At 35.2% G+C, this 17637-nt stretch overlaps 1 non-coding gene across 1 annotated transcript; it reads left to right on the plus strand.

The window, feature by feature from the left end:
* The first annotated feature begins 14343 nt into the window (after window positions 1-14343).
* On the plus strand, window positions 14344-14472 carry LOC133053339 (small nucleolar RNA SNORA35). The gene has a single exon (XR_009692254.1). It is a non-coding gene; the product is annotated as a small nucleolar RNA SNORA35 (small nucleolar RNA).
* The last annotated feature ends 3165 nt before the right edge of the window (window positions 14473-17637 follow it).

The following is a 17637-nucleotide window of genomic DNA, read 5'->3' on the forward strand; positions in this document are numbered from 1 at the left end:
CTCACTGTATATAGAAGAATACCAAGAGTTATATTATAATGTATAATGTATATATATACATCCACAACCTGATAGTCTCCAATTCTTTAAAATATTGGGTACCTGGTGATTTCTGTGGCTATTTTAAGTTATATAAGAGTCAATCGATTTAAAAAATGTCAGTTGACCTGATTTGTTTCCAGCTATCATTCGAATTTAATAAAACCTTCCCTAAAGTCCTACTTATGTCACCATGAAATATATATATCATAGTCAAGGTAATAATTTAGGTAATGTATACAATGTCTCCTGTGAAAAATGATCAGCTGGACAACTGTGCTTCTCCCGAGCTGGATAAGGTTTGTAATATCAGTAAGTATCAAAGGTAAACATTATCTTTTTTTTCTGTAAAGCCATATCAGCATTTAAAGCTTCTTAACAGAAAATGCTAATGTGATGAAGAAATGGTGTACATACATTGATTCTATGCTGTCATGACAGGATTTATACTTGTCACTCTCTTGACACACATATTAACAATTTAAGATTTTATCTTTTAAACTTTTATTTATGCGGCCTTCTGTTACTACAAATAAATACAAATTCACTTAGAATTTTTTCAGTAGGAGTTCTATGATATAAAACTATTATGCAGTATTTTCTCTAATAAAAATTAATAATAAATTAAAACTTAAATAGACTATAACAAAAATTAACTATTACCAACATTGATAGACAATTCCACTATTTTACTTTGCAGTATACTGTACTTGCTTTATTCCCAAAGAGTTTAATTTCTTGGATTTAATGAAATAAGTATGTTTTATCACTCTTCAACTCTTTACTTGGTTAAAGTAAATAATAAATAATCAAAACCCATGAAAAGTGTACAGAATTGAGTGTGAAATAGCAGAATATAATGTGTCCTATGTGGAGTATATGCCTTTTATATCACCTACAGAAACTAATATGGTATCTTGCACATAATATACATTTAATAATATATTCAATAATGAGTTTAATAATAACTATTGAACTAATAATGGTAAAATAATGTCACTTTTAGAAGAGAGGTGATCAATTGGGCATGATTTTCAGTAAATGAATATATCTACACATTTAAAGCATAGGAAAACTATAGCCTTTATAAGAGAATTCCACATGACACACAGTTTTTACTTTTATTAATATTAAAAAAATTAAGTGGTCCTTTTTAATAATTTAGTAAAAAACATTGCATTAACTAAGTACTTAAAGAAATATTTATTGATTTTAATAATCAAATTTAACCAATTGATAACTTGAAAAACTACATACCATATGTATTTTTCACTCTAAGTAGCCTGCACCAAAATCCACAAAGGCTGACAACATAGTTTAGAATGTACACATTCTAAGCTATGTCAACTTTTCAAAAGTGAAAGTGACTTTATTTTGGAAAGGTTAGTAGTCAAGCAGTTTCAAAGGAGAATTACATTTCCATCCAACTAGATAATAATAGTAAAATAATTTCACACATATGTTTTCTGTCTTTGGACATATGGCTTTCAAAGTATGCTTACACCTTTAAAGTATACACTTTTAAAACACTTACACCTCCTTAAATATAAAATATGGGAATAACTTGAGTAACTGCAGCAAACAGATTAGTACATGTCATATAGAAGACATCATGGTCAAAGAGTTTATGACATAAAAAAATGTTGATTTTTTAATTTCACTCTTAAAGTATTTATTAGTCTTAACTTTAGTACATATTGCTCTAATTTAAATAATACCACATTTAAAAAAGTCAAATATATATACTTTAGTGGAGTGGAAGTTTTTCTGTTGTGTGAAATGAATATTTGTGTATTGAATCATGTTTCTATTACATTTTAGTCTTATTTAAAAATTACTTTACCTCCACCAAAATTAAACATGTAATCCAGACAAGTAATACACTGCATAGGTTAGCTTGCTACCAACTGCTTTCTGAAATATTCCTTCTTTGCAAATCTAGGTACGGTCATTCATTTAGCTTTCTCAAAATTAAATATCTTTATTTGCATATTTAGAGATACTAATAAACTAGTACTAAACTAATAAGACAATAAGAACATATGAAAATCAAATAGTTGTGGTATATTAATTAAAACCTGTATATAATTAACTGGCATTCCACTGAATATTCCCCTTGACTTCATAGGGTTTTGATTATGTGAGAACATACTCTCAAGATGTTGCAAGTTTCTTAGCATCATTACTAATGGCACTATCACTTAAATAGTTGGATTAGGCAAGAAACTGTCAGTCATCCTTATACATCTTCCTATCCCTTATGTCCCATAACCAAATTCATCACTAACTCCTGTCAGCTTTAGCTCCTAAATGTCTTTACTCCATTTCTACCATCATCATACCAGTTTGGCTTTCCATCATGTTTTGTCTGAGTACTGGGATAGGCTTCTAACTAATCTTCATCCAATTATATATTTGCATCCCCAAATTCATTCTCCCAATTCCTTCTCTTAGGATAAAGGCCCATATCTTTATCATGGTTTATAGGAAACCATCTGATCTGGCTCCTGTCAACTTCTTCAGCATCATATTTTACCCTTTCCCCTTGCCTCCTGCTTCAGCTACATGGTATACTTCCAGTTCCTTGAACTCATCATTCTTTCTCTTCTTTTGTGAAAACCTCCTGCATTTCCCACCTCTCCTAACACATCACCAGATAACTTCTATTAAGCATTTAAAACATAACCTGAAAGATATTTCTTCTGGGAATAGGGAAGACTTCCTGCCTACCTTACCTCCCAAGACTAAGTCAGCTTCCTCTGTTAAATACCCTCATAGATAACTCTGTATAACTTTCTATCATACCACTTATCTCAGTCCATAATTATACATTATGTTTGTGATTAGCTGAAGACTGCCATGTCCTCCATTAGGTGTGAACTCCATAAAATCAGGGACTGTTATTTGCTTGCTCAATATTATATTTTTAGCATCTAGCACAGTTCTCAGCATATGATTCAGTAACAATTCATTGACTGACTAATTGAATTAACAAATAGGCAGTATCTCTTAAAAAGTCATTCGTTTAATCTTTTGAGGTGGTTAATATGTGGCTGTTCAATTGCAGAGGATTTTTCTACTCCCCCTGGTGGTAGCTAGTGTTAGTTATAAATATTGCATCCTGGTGAAAACAGATCCCTCAGTTACCATAGGGTTGCAGATGTGAGCTATCAACTAACTTTGATAAATATAATAGTAAAAGTATTGCCATCACTTTAAATGTAATGTTAGCTATACAATCAGCTGACACTTATAAATGCCTGATGCCACATATGAATTGTTGACTGGTCCAACAGGGATATTGAATAGGTCTCTCTTACCCTATTTCATGCACGAAGAACTTCATATTCACATAACTAACTCATATCACTGCTATGCATTATTAAATAAGAAAAATCAAATTTATGGCAAATTAATTATAGCATAACCTGTAACGTATTAAGGATTATTGCTAATGAGGCTTACACATTAAAAAAAAGATTAGGAGTTTGGCCAGGGATGGACTGGGAGTTTGGGGTTAGTAGATGTAAACTATTACATATAGAATGGATAAACAACAAGGTCCTACTGTATAGCACAGGGAAATATATTTAACATTCTGGGATAAACCATAATGGAAAAGAATATAAAAATTAATGTATATATGTGTATAACTGAGTCACTTTGCTGTACAGCAGAAATTAATGCAATATTGTAAATCAATATACTTCAACAAAAATTAATTTAAAATAGACTATTCAATATATATTGAATTTAATTATGAATAATCATTGATTATATGAATATATGGAATATATATAAATATAATTGAAATGTGATGTTACTAAATGAGTACATTGTCAAGTGGTCTAACTCTTGGTTCATGTTTCCTCCTGGCTTTCTTATTTCTGCTTTAGTCTCACACTGTAGTTTTATTCCACTGAATTGTACTATCTTGCACTGCACTATCTTGCAGTGGCCCAAAATTTGTTTTAAATTACATACATCTGCCGTAACTCATACATTTTTAACAGCATAGTCGTGTTTCCATTTTTTTATCTTTTAGAATATTGACAGATAATTTTAAGACAGCATGATGAGAGCCAGAGCAATGTTTCGCAGAAATTACTGTGGATAGAATCATCTGGGGATCCATTTAAAGATCAGTAAATCTAATCAGTAGGTCTGGGAAGGAGACAGAGAGTTTGCATTTCTAACATGCTCCCAGGTGATGTTGATGCTGCTGGCCTACATTTGGCGCAGCAAGGTAACAGAGCTGGAGTCAACAAATTTTTTATTTTTATGTAAACAGGCAGGTAGTAAATATTTTTGATGTTGTGGACCATACGGTCTCTTGCAACTTTTCGGCTCTGCTGTTGTAGCTTGAAGTCAGCCAGAGACAACATATACCCAAATGCATATGAGCGTGGCTGGGTTCAAAGAAAACTTTATAAAGGCTGAAATTTGAATTCCATACACTTTTCACTTAGTATTATGTATTATTCATCTTTTTAAAAATTTTCAGAACCATATAAAAATGTAAATGCCATTCTTAGCTCATGGGCCATAAAAAATAGTCTGTAGTCTGCTGACCACTCCGCTTGTTCATAAAGTACCAATGGATAACTTTGCATGAGGCTTGCCAACTACAAATTAGCACTTGCCATCTACCTCTACAAGGATTAAATCATGTGTTGCTTCATCTGCTGATTTTCAACACTCACTGAAGGGAGTTCAGAGTGGAGATCAGAAATGAGGCACTCTCTGCTCTGGAAAAACTGGTAGAACAGGTCTTCAGAGAGCTAAGAGATTTTCAGAAGCTGATTTTATGAGCCCAATTCTTGCATCTCCTTATGTCTAGAAAAGCACTAAATTCCTTCATGGTGACATCTGCTTCTCATGACTAGCAGAAACCTCCTGCAAAAATACAGTCAAGCAGTGCTTGACTGCATGTATTCCTCCTTCACCAAAATCACATATATACTGATCTTCCCCCCTACCTCTTTGGAGCAGTTTCTCAGAGCTATCTGAAATGCTGTGTCCTGGGCTATAGTCCTCATTTTGCTCCAAATAAAACTTAACTCACAACTCTCCTGTTGTGCATCTTTTTTAAGTCAACAGGCTGAAGGTATGCGGTAAGATAGGTTCTGTAGGAAACACTGGCTAGGCCTTGAAGAAGTAATTGTTTTCTGGACAGAGAAGTGGGAAGTTGTGAAAGAGAGAGATACAGCAACATCATTAGTGGTTTCTAAACTAAAAGTACAGGAGTTTTGCAAGAAAACAAGCCTATCTGAGTGGAGAAAGCGCAAAAGAAATGGGGATTCCTTATATGCATGTTTAATCAGGTGAGCAGAATGAGAAGTGGGGGGCGGGGGATGCTATTAAGTTTCACATTTTGGAATTTCAAGGGAGGACTAGTGCCCTGGGAGGGAGAAAGAGAATAGAAATGATTAAGGAAATCAGACAGAACAAAATGCATTTGAAGGGTCAGGACTCTCTGCAAGTGACTGCAGACTGTTCTCATTTGAAAGCTTTGTGGAAACATTGATGTAATTGATCAGGGTTTGCAATTCATTGATGAATAGTGAAAGGAGTATCACAAAACCAGATAGAGCAAGGCAGGCAAGCCATTTGTCCACTGTTAAAGCACACAGCAGACTCAAAAGGTAAGCCAAGTAAGAACTGAGGGCTGAAGATTAAAAAAGATGGTCTCTACCAATGTCTCAGCATCTGATAGACTTTGCTGAAGAGCTACAAAGGCTTACACGATGACAGGCACAATGAGCATATAGGTTTTATAGAAGATGTTTTTATTACTTCTGAGGAAGTGTCAGTGGGGTGATATTATGAAATATTACAAAAACAAGAGTTGGGAATTACAAAAGATAGAATATCAAGTACAAAACTAACTCAATCCCAATACTTTTTGGAATTCTTTCTCTTCCTCTGTCTTTCCATTTCCCATCTTATCCCTCCCAAAAGGACTCTGTCCAGTTGTCTTAAAGCTGTGTTTCATTGGCATGCTATAAGTGAAATAAGATTCACTAGGAACTTATTATTATTAACAAGAGACTTCAGGATTTTTAAAAAATTCTCCCAACAAGCTAACAAATGGGGAATTTTTACTACCACTTATTTACCAAGATCTCCCCCAAAATAGGGAGTGCATCTGCTAGTATTTGTGACTTAGTCAAAACCCAAGGGTAAAAAATTGAAGGCACAACAAAGGGAGAGTTTTCATTTTTCCACACTAGAAGGAAAGTGCAAATTTTGGTCAGAAAATTTTAGGTAATTTTCAAATACTGACTAACCATGAGAGGAACAGCAACATGGCTTTATTAATCTAAGTTAGGAGAGTTCCAGATGTAGTGAAAGGGAATTGTAAGTTTAACAATCAAAGGACCTGTGACCAAGTTTCCCATCAAATGAGAAGAGACGTTATACATAGTTATAAGCTATCATTTATTGAACAAACACTACTCAATGTCAGGCAATGTGCTAAAAATTATACAAATGATTCCATTTTATTTTCACGTTCCAATGAAAGTGGTTATTATTACCCATACTTAATATATGAGGTCTCGAGTTTTAAGTGAGTTATCCAAGTCTCTTTTGAGTCCTAGGGACTTGCCTAAGAAAAAAATGCTACTATATCAATCCAGCAATCTAGCATCTATCAAATGCTAGAGAAAAATCAGCTACTGTTGCTTTCCTTGATATTATTGTTATTAGTATTATTGTCATTTTCTTGTCTCCTCTAAACCCTGTCTAGCTCAACAACATGGAAGTCAGCATGATATAAATTTGTCAGATGGATTACATGCAACAACCCACTTAAAGTTTCTAGCATTTAGAAGCCAATTAGTAAATGTCAAAACTGTATGAACTTTTCTCTTGAAGGATACTTTTTATTTTTAAATGAGGAGAAACAAAGCAGTAGATACTGCTACTTCTGATTATTTAGTGGTGTGCCCCTGGATAAAGAACTTGACAATTTGTTCTCAGAAATCAATGTTTGACTAGAAAATGAATTTGGTTCAAGTGCCTGGCATCAGGAGGTTAAGAGAGTTTATGGTTAAAATATTCAGCACACACTTCAAAGTTTCTGAGCTTTTTTCCTGCTCCATCTACTACCTAAGTTTGTATCTCTAAGGACTGGTACAGATATTTCCAAAGTATTTGTGTATTTAACAAAGTATTATTATTCATAATGCTTTTGAAATAGTATAATTCATTCTTTCATGCCCCAGTTTAAACATTGTCATTTAACAGTTCAATTAATGTTTACTGATAATGCAAAATTGCTCAATAAATGTTGGATGAAAGTGTGAATGACTCATGTCCATTATTATTTATTATTTCTACATCTTTAAAATTTCTGCAAAGAAAGCTTCCTTTAAATTGGATATATACTTATCTCTGCAAGTTCATTTTAATAAAACACATAATGTTCTGCTGAATATAAAAACATAAATGAATTAGTCTTTATTACACTTTATTTCTTAGTATTATATTTAAAATTGGTACTTGATGTGCTAACAGTTAAGTGCAGCACACCTTCCTTACACTGTTCACTCCTTGGTGCTTTTCTTCATTTAATATTCATTTTGATGAGTTTGGCACTCCTGATGCCTTTAAAGTGTGAGCCAAAATTTCAGTTTACTAACAGATCTTTATGTTATTGGCTAACAGTAACCTCTGATTCTAAAAGGAAAAAAAAAAGTATCTCTAGCATTCAAAAGAAACCTAAAATTTCAGTGTGTTCTCTAAATTTGTCCAATAAAGGTATAACTAGAAAGTACTTCTTCTTTCTGGTAAGGACAGGAGAGCCAAATCCATCAGTTCTACAGTTTGTTCCAGCTCTTGAAAAAAACTTGGTGGAGGGGATTATAATTAATGGATTAAAGAAGATTTAGACTTTCTTGTAGAAGTGAGTTTTTCAAGTATATATGGAGTTTGTAAGTAAATTCTGTTTCTTGCTAGAACTTTAATTTATGAGATCATAAATTTGTTGGTTTTGGTACCATGCAAGTTATTGCTGATCTTCATAAATGTTTTTGTGTAACAGTGGAGACAAGCCAGATTGGAGAGGGTTTAGATGTAAAGAAATGAGGACAGCATGTCCAGACAACATGGTGGAATGGGGTGGTGGGAACTGATAGTACTTGTCCTATTTGAGGGGCAGGACTTGGTGATTTTGAACAGTAAGAGAGAAGGAAGATTCAAGAATGACTCTCAAGTCTCTGGCTTGAGCAGTTAGTGATATGAGATACTTTTTGTTGAGATGGGGTGTACAGGAGGAGGACGAGGAGGAGAAGTTTTGTTTGGGGAAAGGGACAAAGATAAGTTTAGTTCAGACATGTTGGATTTGAGTTGTTTCTAAGATGTCCATTGGGTGATATCTAGTAGGCAGGTGGGTAGGAAGTTTTTCTGTGGCTTTCACTTCCATCTCAGTTGTCTTCCAATGTAGACGGCCCTTTCCCCATCTCTGATTTAGCTGTCAATACAAAGACATCGCTTTCCTTCTAGAAATTTGTCTCTAGTTCACTTCCCTTTCTGATGCTATATTTAAAATTGAGATACAATTTTAACATCATAATTTAATTAATGTTAAAAAGTACATTTTTAAAGAGAGATTTTATGGGGAAATTTTTTTTTACTTAGCTGATCATTGGAAAGATAGCTCAGGCAAAGCAAGCTATAAAGTTAATGAGGGAAAAGAAATGAAGAATGGGTAAGATTTGCTTGTGCTGTAATAAAGTGTAAGAAGTGACCTCTGAACCCAGCAATGAAGATGGAGTTGAATTTAGAGTGTGGCAAGGGCAGGAGGAGGAACACTTCAAGTGCATTTGGACGGGGGAGGACTTCATGAAAAGACTGGAGAGTACTGAATGAAGCAGAGTTGATGGGGCCTGTAACCTTATTGGGTTGTTGTCATTCAGTTGCTTAGTCATATCCAACTCTTTGTGACTCCATGGACTGCAGCATGCCAGGCTTCCCTGTCCTTCACCACCTCCTGGAGTTTGCTCAAACTCATGTCCATTGAGTCAATGATACCATCCAACCATCTCATCTTCTGTCACCCACTTCTCCTCCTGCCCTCAACCTTTCCCAGCATTTGGGTCTTTTTGAATGAGTTAGCTCTTCACATCAGGTGGCCAGAGTATTGGAGCTTCAGCTTCAGCATCAGTCCTTCCAATGAATAATCAGGTTGATTTCCTTTAGGGTTGTCTGGTTTGATCTCTGCACACAGTGATGAAATAATGTGGGGTACATAAAGTGAGAGCAACATGGAAATGATAGAGGAAGGTGCTGACTAAGGGGTTTTGATAATACTTATTGCAGCTCTTCCAAAGAGAAATTCCTGTGACTACTTAGAAGTATGGGACTGGATCGCTCATCTTTGTCTCACAGTTCTGATGCTTTGGTATCATGCCTTCCAATTACTACACCTGTAACAAACATCCCCTACCACCAGGTGGTATAGAGTCATCTCATGTTAGAGTTGCTTTCCATTGTTTGGGACTCTGGCGGGATGAAATTCTTTCCAAGCCACAACTTTAAAAATCTGGTCATCTATTTAATGTCCCATTTACTATCCAGACAGCATTTTGGGAAAAGTTAAGATGATCACTTCTCAATAATTCATAAGCTTAGGTAATTGATTTATATTTTAAATTCCCAAGGGAGGCACCAAAGCAAATGTACTTTACACTTATATATGACTTGTTTCCAGACAACTTTCGTTATGTTTGCTATCCAACATTGAATTTTAAAAATTATTACATTTTTTTTTTTTTTTACTCCTTTTTCACAATTAACTGGTTGAAATCCCTATGGTAGAGTTATAGCTGTGAGAAGGGACATCCACCGAATTAGAGGAAAAGAAAAGAATAGCTGGGCTCTAAGGCCTTCAGGGGAAGGTCAGTGGCAATTTGGATAGCAGGAGTTGGCAGAATACAGATCCAGTAGTTCTGCCTTCATTATACTTTATGATATCATGCTCCAGAGAACATAAAGTTCTCAGTTTATTTCTTTTGGAAAAATATATAAATCCAAGATCTTTATTTTTGACTCTTCATATTAATAAGTAGTGCATTAAGTTTGCATTAGAACTAAAAATTATGTAACCTAGTTTTAAGAAGCAAAACACTACAATTTACATACCAAAATACCCCTGTCACAGGAAAAGAATGATGCTTATAGATTAAATTACTCAGTTTTCACACAATTTGCTATAAACATTTGACTAGTAGCAGAGTCCAGAATGAGTAGTTGATGGTGATAACACTAAGTCTTATCCTTTTCCCTCTCATTTGAATCTCTGAAGGTTAGAATAAAGAATAAGTGGACTAAGTTATTTTGATATTATAACCTTGAATATTAGATTAATCAACAAAAATAATTATGGACAATTACTATATGATTGACATTATGCCAGGAATTATGGGGGTTACAGATAACTCTTAGGTAGGCTCTATGACATCTCAGTTTGTTCATAATCCTATTGATGAGATAAAACTAATTATGGTAAAACAAACAAAAAAGGCAGAATGTTGCAAAAAGCCAAATAGTGTGCTCTGAGCAATGAAGATTATACAGATATAAAGGGGAGGAATCAATGAAGCCTGCATTTTAGCATTTCAGAATCTTCAGGAAGTGAGCTTACAAGTTGGGACAAATTAAATACTATCTTGCCATGATTATCTCTTCTATCTCATTAAGCAGTCTTTTTGTCTCTTAGGCCTTATCCAGGCATTGACATAATTCTGTATCTTGTACATAGTAGGCACCCTGTAAATATCTGCTGGTTGAGTGATTAAGTTCTTGAGACAGATATTAGTGAAGCAAAAGAGAGGCATTTTGCTTTTCTGTCCAATATACAGTTATCTTGAGAAAAAAATCTGTACTGACCATGGAGAGAGTAACTTATCATTAGATCGTAGTTCCAGTCTGAAAGTAAAGCTGATAGATCTGCTTCTTAAAGACTCCAGTGCCCAGTAGCTCACCCTTATGACATTGAAGAATGAAGGTAAAATTTTGAATGTTTGTTGGATTATGAAAACAATCTTGGCTCACTTGTCTCCACTAATTAGTTATGATTTAGAATATCAAGATTTTAATGATGCCTGGAGTTAACTTTTCAGCAGAAATGTTTCTCTAATGCTTTGTATATCCCCATATTTTAAGTAAATATTTAAATAGTGTGAGTTTGGACTCCTTTTAGGAGCAGTATTCAAGTAGTATCTATCTTATGCTAAGAAAAGGTTTATTATTATTTTTTTAATCTTCATAGCTTTATACTAAAGAACTTTTGGTTGTTCAGACATGCTTCTCTTCCACAAAAACAAGAGGTATTGAATTATATTGTTGCAATTAATGCTAAGTGTGAAAGTCACTGAGCCATGTCCAATTCTTTGCAATCACATGGACTGTAGCCCACCAGGCTCCTCTGTCCATGGAATTCTCCAGGCAAGAATACTGGAGTGTGTAGCTGTTTCCTTCTCCTGGGAAGATCCTGACCCAGGGATTGAACCTGTGTCTCCTGCACTGCAGGCAGATTCTTTACCATCTGAGCCACCCACAAAAGCCCAAATTAATGCTAAGCAAGTATGTAATTTTACTGGGACATGGTTAGTCAATAATGACACAAGATGGCTGCCACTGATGAAGTAAAAACCTTGACTAAATGTTTTTAAATTTTAAATTTATGTTTTAAATGAAGGATATTTGCTTTACAGAATTTTGTTGGTTTCTGTCAAACATCAACATAAATCAGCCATAAAAACCTTGACTACATTTCTTTTAGGTGAATTATCTCTAGTACAGCATTGCATTTTTATAAGTATGCATATTGAAAGTAATATTATAATTCAGCATTAAGGCTATGGCAATCATACTTATATATAAAACAGTTAATATGGGAAACTGCAACAGCTTCTCAAAATTGTGGTATAATGAACATATATTTTTGACATGATGAATGAAATGGGACCACAACTTCACAGATGAATGGTCTTCTGAAGAAAATGTGATCTGTTAGAACCCATAATTAATAGTTTATCTCATGTTATTTTCCATGTTTTTATATTTATATCCATCAAATAGCACATTGAAAAGAGTATATTCTAACAGGTTAACCAACAGTTTAGAAATAAGTCTCCTTTATTGGAAAAACAGAAACAAGTGCAAATTCATATTTCAATTTGCCATTATTCTAGAATTTTAGGCAGAAAAATATGTTCTTTATGAGTCACAGATAAGCCTCACTACACTGTAAATTTTGGAGTACACTTTTATTTATTTATTTTTTCATTTATTTTTATTAGTTGGAGGCTAATTACTTTACAATATTGTAGTGGTTTTTGCCATACATTTTCCTCTGTTCTTAAACTGGGTACTGCTTATTTTTAAATTGTTTTCTTCCTCCTCAATTTTAAAAACTTTTCACAATAACAGGCCTAGAATATCACCAGTAATTCTCATTTTGCTGAGAATGTTCATGTATTTGATTCCATTTGGTTTCAGGCATGTAGGAAAAGTTCTAAACCTCAACTTCAGTAATGGAACTTCCTTATCCAGGGAGGGCAGGCAAGAAGGAAATCGAACTTTTTATACCTGCTGTACTGATAACATTTTTAAAGTTTGAAAGAACCAGGCATTTGAGGGAATGTAGATCAACAACATGCATTACTAGCAGAAGTATACATTGTACAACTACTTGATGTACAATTGGCATTGTCTCCTAAAACTGAATATTCACAATGTGTATACAATATATTGTTTTAGTTTTTGATCAATTAACCAGTTTTGTCAGTGGAGCCATATTTGCTGAAATGATAATGGTTATTCACATACCAATGGTTATAATTAATCCAGTCTTATACATTTATGGGCTTCCCTCATAGCTCAGATGGTAAAGAATTCATCTGCAGTGCAGGAGACCTAGGTTTGATCCCTGGGTCAGGAAGATCCCCTGGAGAAGGAATTGGCAATGCACTCCAGTATCCTTGCCTGGAAACTCCTCTGGACAGAGGAGCCTGGTGGGCGGCAGTCCCTGGGGTCACAAAGAGTTGGACACAAGTGAGTGACTAACACTGTGCTCTTACAGTTAGACTATTTCTCAAATTCTGGGATGGCTGAGTTCCAAAGCTACCAAATGGGACATCATTTGGTAAGGCAACATAATAAGCTAGGACAGAACTAGAAGAGACAGGCTTTTTAAAAATAGGAACATTATACATTTAGACTAGGGCTTGGTTCATAGAAGTTTATCAATAACTTCATGAAGCAAATAATGAAGAAAGAAGTAATAATGATTATTTGCCAATGTCTGCTTGAAGTGACAAATTTTTAGTCACAACCAGGAGAAAAAATGGGAGGTGCAGAAAATGGACAGTTTTCTGTTTTGTACACTTGGGAGAATGGGTTCCTTCCAGGTGCATAGGAAAAAATGTGCCTTTGTCTTTTACATAATTTCAAAGTAATGATCTACAAATTCTCATCAGGAAACTTTAGGCAATTTTAAACAGTCATATTCAATATATAAGCCAACATAAACAATTAGGTATAGGGATTTCCCTGGTGGTCCAATGTAAAGCAACTTGGCTTTTTGTAAAAAAATATTATAAGACAAGTAGAAAATGTAGAATTATCAACTAAAAAAAAGTCCAAAAATTTTTAACTAACTTCTGGTAGTTTGAAAGAGAATTGCTGTTGGTGACATGGGAGACATTCATTTGTGACAACAACTGCTATTTATTGAACATCTGGGCTTCCCTGATGGCTCAGTTGGTAAAGAATCCACCTGCAATGCAGGAGACCTGGGTTCAATCCCTGGGTTGGGAAGATCCCCCAGAGAAGGGAAAGGCTACCCATTCCAGTATTCTGGCCTGGAGAATTCCATGGACTGTATAGTCCATGGGGTCACAAAGTGTCGGACACGACTGAGCAACTTTCACTTTCACTAAACACCTAATGTCAGGTACTGGACTGGACTCTACAAGTTATTTCTGCTAACTCTCCCAAGAGTTAACAGGCAATGAAGTGCTTATTACTGACCCCATTTAACATATAAGGGAACACAAGCCAAGAGGGCTTTAGTAAGTTTCCAAGGTTCTAGGGCTTGTTCCTGGATTCTGAACCCAGATCTGCTTGATTCTAAGCTCACGTTTCTTTCAACTGAAGCTGACCCATGTGTGTGGTCGTCATGCTGACAGAATGAAGCAATGCATCCTGCAATATTTCAGGTCTCCTATCCACACCCTCCTTCAAGTTGGTCCTTTGGCATAAAACACAGGGTCCCAACCCTAGCTCCACTGTCAACAGCACTGGCAAATGACCCACTGGGCTCCTCCTTGACCAACTGGGCATTGAACAGTGCAAAAACAAATCCCTCTGGAAAGCTGGGAGAGTCACACTGTGGGCTACTCCTGCATGCAGGTGGGTACATATCTCCAGGGTCCTGGGACCCCGCCTAAGAAAAGTGAGGAGGTGGAGAGACCAAGCAAGCAGCTCAGTATCTTCTACTACCAGATAACAGTGACTATGTCTAAATCAGCTTAATAGCATGTGCTCAATAAATGTTGTCACCATTATTGTTAATTATCATAATTACTAGCTGTGTAGCTCTTAGCAATTCACATTAACCCTCAAAGACTCAGTGTCCTAGTACATAAAATAAGCTTGACAGTAGTGGAATGATCTAAGATTCTCATGGTGACAACATTACAAGATAAATTTATTTAAATTCCCTGGCAAATTGCCCATTAAGTGTTAGGACAGGAGAGAGAAATTGTTCTCTTCTCTAGATGTGACAAAATTGCGATTATAATAATCTTATAAATTTGAGCTCCTGTGTATTTTATTTGCCCCATATCCTTACCAGTTTCCTGACAAACTAGCCTTCCCCTGCCTCTTCATTCCCTGCAGATAGTGTAAACGTCTGTTTAAGCCTAATGCTGACAGAATTTCTTCTCTATTTCTTGTAATTTAGATTTATTTTTTTCCATTTATTTTTTATTAGTTGGAGGATAATTACTTTACAATATTGTGGTGGTTTTTGTCATATATTGACATGAATCAGCCATGGATTTACATGTTTTCCCCATCCCGATCCCTCCTCCCACCTCCCTCTCCACCCAATTCCTCTGGGTCTTCCCAGTGCACCAGGCCCGAGCACTTGTCTCATTAGATCTATGCTCAGGACCCATTCCTAGCCCCTTCTTTCCTTCATAATATCTTTGAATACTCAAGTCCCCATCATTTGGCAATAACCAGTTTCCCACTTTTTTTGCACTCATTTATGTACAAATGAGTACATTTGTACATACAACTTTAGCTAAGTTGTAAACTCTTTGAAAGCAAAGACCTTATATTCTCATACATCTTAGTATTTACTGTAGTCCCTAGCCCTGTAACTTGTATTAAGTAGAAGCTCAATAAATACTAACAGAAAAATTCACTTAAGTTACCTGTGAAGTCACTCATTAATTCTTATAACCAGGACTTGAAGAAAGATCTAGAAAATTAAACACCCTGTTTTAGTACCACATAAACATGGCACTATTTTCTGTGAAGTAAAACATAAAGTGAAAACTCATTTAAAATCCAGGCAAGATTAGTTTGTGAGAGATGAATTCATGGTAAGTTACTTAACTGAATATTTTGAAGTAAGACCTCATATTTTTTGTGTGTATTAAAGTTGTGGCTGGTAACTTGCCTTCCTAGGAAATGTCTTTAGCGTCCTCAACCATCAAGGACATTGGGCTTACAGGTCTAACCTTAGGTCATGACAACATTTTCATAATTAGACCAACACTGTAAAATAATGTACAAAACTTTCAGCTCATTATAATTTTACTATTTTCAGACAATTGAGATGAAATATATCAGTGAAAAATACATGTTGAACTTAATGCTTGTATTTAAATTTAAAACTTTAGATGAGGGTTTCCCAGGTGGCGCTAGTGGTAAAGAACCTACCTGCCAGTGCAGGAGATGTAAGAAATGTGGGTTCAATCCCCGGGTTGAGAAGATCCCCTGGAGTAGGAAATGGCAACCCACTCCAGTATTCTTGCATGGAAAATTCCATGGTCAGAGGAGTCTGGTGGGCAGCAGTCTGTGGGAATCACAAAAAGTCAGACATGACTGAAGCGACTCAGCACAAATAAATCCTTGTTGACTGAAATACAAGACCATATAAAAACTATGACACAATTTTTTTTTTTTTGACAATTGGAAGGAATTGACTTTTTATATTGTATGTATTTTAAAATTTCTTTCTTTCAACTGTCTTTCAACTGTCATCTTTACTGCCACTACTGAACCAAAGATGAAAGAAGTCTGAACATCAAGTATGTGAGGGATACAAAATGGAAGGAGAAAATGGGCATGTCCCTGTATGTAAATTTCCTTGTTCTGAGGTTCCAGAAATTGGCCTCTTTTTTTAAAAAAATGAAAATAAAATTCTTAGACATATGGCAAGATATTCATATGATCTACTAACTTTGTGAACTAATGTGTTACAATGGTAAGTTTTATTTTCCCCTTATTATTTTAATGCAGAACAAATGCTATTTGAACATCCTCCATACCTCCCAAGGCTTTCTGGGTAGCTCAGCTGGTAAAAAATCTGCCTGCAATGCAGGAGACCCTGGTTCAACTCCTGGGTCAGGAAGATTCACTGGAGAAGGCATAGGCTAGCCACTCTAGTATACTTGGGCTTCCCTGGTGGCTCAGCTGGTAAAGAATACATCTGCAATGTGGGAGACCTGGGTTTGATCCCTGGGTTGGGAAGATCCCCTGGAGAAAGGAAAAGCTACCCTCTCCAGTATTCTGGCCTGGAGAATTCCATGGACTATATAGTCCATGGGGTAACAGAGTCAGACATAACTGAGTGACTTTTACCACATCTCCCCAGACATATATACACAGATATTACACTGATAACAGGATGTGGGAAGACAGTGTTTAAATAGATTTTTAAAACTTAGTTTCCTAAAACAGTGTAATCTAGGGTCTTGTCTTGGAAGTCCATGTGGGTAGGTGAGAATCTGTCAACATAATGTCTGTTCTCAGAATTTTTCCTAAGGGCAACATGTTATTTTGTTTCCCATGTAATTATTTTCTTTTCTTGCTTGTATACTTTAATTTCAATTAAAATTGTGAGGATTGGAAAGTATGATTATTTAGATTATCTCATAAAGCAATTTTTGTGATAAAGAGTACGAATTCTCTTTGATAAACATCTGCTTACAGTTGAATGAAGTGTTATTTAGTATAGAATGTAGTATTCAAAAGAAAATGCAATTTATCTAGGAAATGCTGCTTTCCTTGTTGCATTTACCCTCTTGCTGGCCTGATGTTATCTGTTTTGCCTATTTGTCCTTTGTTACTGTCAAGACAGCAAATTTCTATCGGAAGCAGATGGTGTAACTGCCATTGTTCAAGCTGCTTAATATTCATTCTGCTGCAGGGAATTTTTATCACTAAACCTCTAATTTGGAAATATTAATAAATCAAAACCATTGACTGTTCTGTCTGGGATGTCTGGAACCATTACATATCTGAAGAGAAAAATACATATTTACATTTTGAAAATTGTATCAAAAAACTTGT

This window comes from Dama dama, chromosome X, assembly GCF_033118175.1.
Source record: "Dama dama isolate Ldn47 chromosome X, ASM3311817v1, whole genome shotgun sequence".
Lineage (NCBI taxonomy): Eukaryota > Metazoa > Chordata > Mammalia > Artiodactyla > Cervidae > Dama > Dama dama.